The sequence below is a fragment of the Excalfactoria chinensis genome, chromosome 18 (assembly GCF_039878825.1).
Source record: "Excalfactoria chinensis isolate bCotChi1 chromosome 18, bCotChi1.hap2, whole genome shotgun sequence".
Taxonomy (NCBI): Eukaryota; Metazoa; Chordata; class Aves; order Galliformes; family Phasianidae; genus Excalfactoria; species Excalfactoria chinensis.
Genome location: NC_092842.1, coordinates 8,232,329 through 8,237,463, shown reverse-complemented (window position 1 = coordinate 8,237,463; position 5,135 = coordinate 8,232,329).

The window sequence follows — 5,135 nt, the reverse complement described above, 5'->3', positions numbered from 1 at the left end:
GGCGCGGCACTGCGCAGGCGGCGGGCGGCGACGCCGCGCTCCTGGGACATGTAGTCCCGCGGCCATGCGGTCCCGCGGTTGCCGAGCCCCGGCCCGTGTTCTTTCCTCTCCTGGCACAACTCTGAGCCATTCCCTCCTGCCCTATCACTAGTTACACACGAAAAGAGGCTGAACCTCACCTCACCACAGCCCCCCTTTAGGAAGTTGCAGAGAGCAATGAGGTCTCCCCCGAGCCTCCTCTTAGCTGGACTAAACACCCTCAGCCGCTCCTCATAAGACTTGTACTCCAGACCCCGCACCGGCTTCATTGCCCTTCTATAAACATGCTCCAGGGCCTCAGCATCTTTCTTGTACTGAGGGGCCCAATAATGAACACAGTACTCAAGTCACAGCCTCACCAGTGCCAAGTACTGAGGAACGATCACCTCCCTGCTCCTGCTGGCAACACTATTTCTGATACAAACCAGGCCTCCTAGGCTACCCAGGCACACTGCTGTCACATTCATCTGGCTGTCAACTAACACCACCAGAATCTTTTCCTTTGTGCAGTTTTCTAGCCCCACTGTTCCAAGCCTGCAGCATGGATTGGCATGAGGTTGTGACCAAAGTGCAGTAGCTGGCACTTGACTTTGTTGAAGCTCACACAATTGCCTTCAGCCCATTGATCCCTCTGTAAGGCCTTCCTACTCTCAGGAAAATCAACACTTCCTTCCAGCATGGAGTCATCTGCAAACTCACTGAGGATACACTCAATCCCCCCCATCCACATCATCAATAAAGATATTAAACAGGACCTACCCCTATTCTGACCACTGGGAAATAATAATAATAATAATAATAAGTCAATTAATGAAGTTGGGAAACAGCACAACAGCAGGCCCCTCTTTGTATTCTAAGTGAGACAAGAAAGAACATTTTCCACTTTAAATTCACAGTATGTAATTAGCAGCAGGATAATAGTTACCTATAAATACCTACAAAATCCTTCTCCTGAAGGCTTGTTTTGTTCTGGAGACAAACCATCTGTGCATTACACTCAGAATCCGTATTTTACAAATGCTCTAACTTATGTCATTGATCACAGATCAAAGAACCACAAGCTAAAAACTGCTAACAAAGATAAGAACTAGCTCAAGTCGATCTGCATATACTAAAAGTTTAACTCTCACTGGATTAGTAGAAAAAAACTACAGTACTGGAATGTAGGGACAAAACAGCCTGAAGAGAACGACCTCAACTAACCTGGGAAAAACAAACTGCTTACAAAACTGGTATGCATTGACCAACAGATGTTTTGTTCAATAAAGATTTAGCTTCCATTTTCTAAAGTGATACAGGTCAGGCAGACAGACATATTTCAACACAGGTACAAATTCAGTATTTATTTTCATACTTATTCTCCAGCAAAAGAAACCAGAAACCTTCAGACACACAACCCATATAGTAGGATAACCTCTCTAAACTGCATTCCTCCTACAGGCTATTACACTCCTCATAGAGATTTGCCTTTTGTTAACTTGTCATTTAAAACAACCAAGGTAAGTCTGACATCCGTACCAAGCGGAGTTTTTTCAAACACTTGCTGTTTCTGAAGTGCCTGATTTAACAAGCAGGATTCAGTGATCATGGATCTCACGTTCTGCACCAACTGTAAGCTACCTTGCCTCTGACTCCCCATTCTGGAAGGAAAAGAGGATTTTACAGACACTTTACACCTGTGTTTTTAACTGTGTATCTGAAGCCCAGGCTGCCCAGCAAAGCCACCAGGTGGCATGAACACATAGTGCCAGAGGTGCTTTCTCTCACCATCCCTCAGCATAGGCACTGCCCCAAAACAAACTGCGATCAACCTTCCAAATGACAGAAGCGCAACATCACCCATCTGTAATGAGTCTGAAAATATTTGGCAAACCAATACCCTTCATAAAAAGAGGAAGAGATGATTAACCAAACAAATATATTCTATTTCCTCTCAATCATCGGGTTCAACTTCAGGCATCTTTTTATTCGCTCACCATATCCTTTAAATATCAGGTCACAGTAGTAGCTCCTGTTTTTTACATGGGATGAAGAGCAGTCATGCCCTGCCTGGCATTAGAGGCCTGATTGCCTGTTAACTCATCTGTGAGCATATATGCAGCAATAATGTATAGATTAATCAGGAAATTAAAAAACAAACAAACAAAAAAACCATCAGGATGCCATAAATGTTGCAATGAGTCAGCAACAGGTAATAGTATTTACCTATTAAAAACATTCAATTCTCTCAGACAAGATCAAACTGTTTCAGAAACAATGTTGACAACCCTCTCAAATCTGAAGATGTGTACCAAAGAGCATCAAGACCTCCAAAACATTGTACCCTAGAGCTTAAACTCTCAGGAAAGAAGATGACGCATACATACAAGAATATGGTTTAAGGCTGCCAGAGAGAAGGCACCTACGACATTAAAGCATTGCAACGTGATCTTTGCAACACTGCAGTACTTGCAGTCTTTCCAGTTAGCCAAATTCCATTTCTAGATCCTCAGAAGAGCAGTAGAACAGGTGCCATTTGTAAACAGTGAGCTCTTCAGGAGTGCAAGATGGATATCAACACTATTCAGCAAATAAATGGTTTGGGCAACAAATACATGCTGCTCTACTGCACATCCTCAATTCATGTGATATCTAGAGTATTCAAAAATATTATCCACATATACTATTGGTTCCATTTAAATCTAATCAGAACTTGGTACAGTGAATGTTAACAGAACAAAACTCCAACAACTGCTTTCATGGTACAATTTCGGTACATGGTCCTTGAACAAGGAAGATAAAAATTACATAATAAAACTTCAAATAGCATATCCATGCATCACTTACATTGCTCAGATGGATTAATAACTCTTGTGACAAATGAAATGGATGCAACAGAAGACAGAAATTACCGATCACATAAGAACGTTACGTGCATGAAAACAGAGGACACTCAAAGTCCATGACGTGTTCAATCACAGAATCATTAGCGACAGAAAAGGCCACTAAGATCATTACGTCCAACTATCAGAGACAAACATGAACTTTTATTGAATACAACTCGCCATACGTGCTTGTGCATGTGTGTAATGGCCAGGGAGACCTGATGGGGATCACGGGATGATGTGGCCGAGGCCCCGCTTTGGTATGAAACACCAATGCCAAGCACATGAGATGTGGGGAAGGGAGAGGGCAGCGGCACTGGGAAAAGCCCAGAAACTTGAGCAGGGGCTGGAGCACGTGCTGCGGGTGAGCAGGGCTCGTTGTGATGACCCAGCAGTGGACCGTGGCATCGCTGTGAGACGGGCAGTGATGTACCCAAGCGAAGGTCAGCTGAAGGCGACGCCCAGCAGCTTGGCCAAGCCATGATTTGAGACATCACCAGGCAACGGATTGTGACCCCACAGTCCATGCAGGCTTAGATGCGGGTGCAGCAGCTCAGCCCAGCAGTTCGTGCCTGGCCTCCAACCGAGCGTGTGTGCGAGGACTGGAGTGTGGACAGGGCGAGCTTTGGTGCTGAAAAGTGCTCTGGGTGCTGTTAGCACAGCTCCCAGCGGCCTTCTCAGAGCCATTTGTTCTTTACCCGAGCCTGCCGGCAGCAGGCAGACGGGACATCCTAGAGAGGCGTGTGCAGCAGCGTAGGTAGGTGGCACACAGACTGGCAGCGGGGGGGGACAACTTGAGGGACCCTTCCCAGGCCGGAGTCTGACTAATGTCTCTTGTCCTCTTCCAGCGTGACACCTGCTGCTGTAGCGTTAGTGCTGGGGAGCGTGTTGCCATCTCCCGCTCCCCCTGGCCCACCGCAAGCGGTGGAAGGATGGAGGCAGACTTAGAGACCCGCTGCCCCGTGTGCCTGGAGAACTGGGACAGCGCAGCATATGCCATGCCTTGCTGCCACCAGTTCTGCTTCCGCTGCATCCAGCGGTGGACAAGCACCAGGCCCCAGTGCCCGCTCTGCAAACGGGATGTGAAGACCATCATTCACTCCGTGCAAGCGGACGACAATTACAAGGAGGTGGAGGTCAGGCCAGCTGCGCAGGCATCCGCTGCTACACGGAGACCTGCAGTCCACCTAGCAGTCCGGCCATGGCCTGCAGTGCCCGCGCATCCTGTGGGCAGCATCTCCCCTGCCACCTGGGCTTCCCTCTTCAGGGAGCACCCGGTCCTGCTGCGGCCCCTGCGTTCCTGGCTGCGCCAGAACCTGCACCGCATCCTGGGCACCGAGGAGCCACAAGCAAATATGCTGGCAGACAGCGTCATCTGGGCGCTGCTCCTCGTAGGCCTGGCAGAGGGGATCCTGATCGAAATGCTGGATCCTGACCTGCACGGCCACACGGTGCCCTTTGTACGGCACTTCATCGCCTTTGCGGTGCAGAGGTGCAGCCAGGTGGCTCGCCGCTTGCTGGGCCTCAACGTCCCCCCTGCTGCTGGGGCACAGGAGGCCACAGCATCGGAGCCCAGAGCTGCCGTACCAGAGGAGGCGCCCGTCCCTGGCTCAGCACCCTCCAGCGGCCCTGCCAGCTCTAACAGGGACGAAATGCTGGGCAGGGCAACAGAAGAGTCTCGTGGGCATCCCAGCCGCCCACGCCACAACCCTGCAACTGTCAGCGCAGAGCAGGCAGCGCCTCAGGAGGAGCCAGGAGAGCCTGTGGCAGGGCCCTCTGGCACCAGCCCACCTGAGGGGACCCGGCGAGCCCCAAAGAGGAAGGCCGGCGACTCACAGGCCTCAGCACCATCCAAGAAGAGGCCACCCCGCCGGCAGCAATAGAAGAGTGGGGAAGCTGATGAGGCCGGGGCCAGGCAGCACCTGGGACACACACTGGCCCCAATGGACCTTTGTCATCACCGTCCAATTCAACCTCAAATAGAAAACAGAAAGAGTGCAAAAAATAAAACATTGAAAAAAACTTAAAAACAAAGTGTTGGTATTGATAACAGCACAGCTGTTGACGCTTCCCCATCCCTGATGCTCTCTCCCCTTTTTCCTGCTGCCACGCCACTGCTGGCACTGTCGCATTTCAGACAGGAACCCCACGGGCTTCAGAGAAGGCAACGGCAAATCTCTGCTCCTGAGGATGGACGTCCCCAGGCCGTGCTACAGCTGGGGTCAGCCAGAT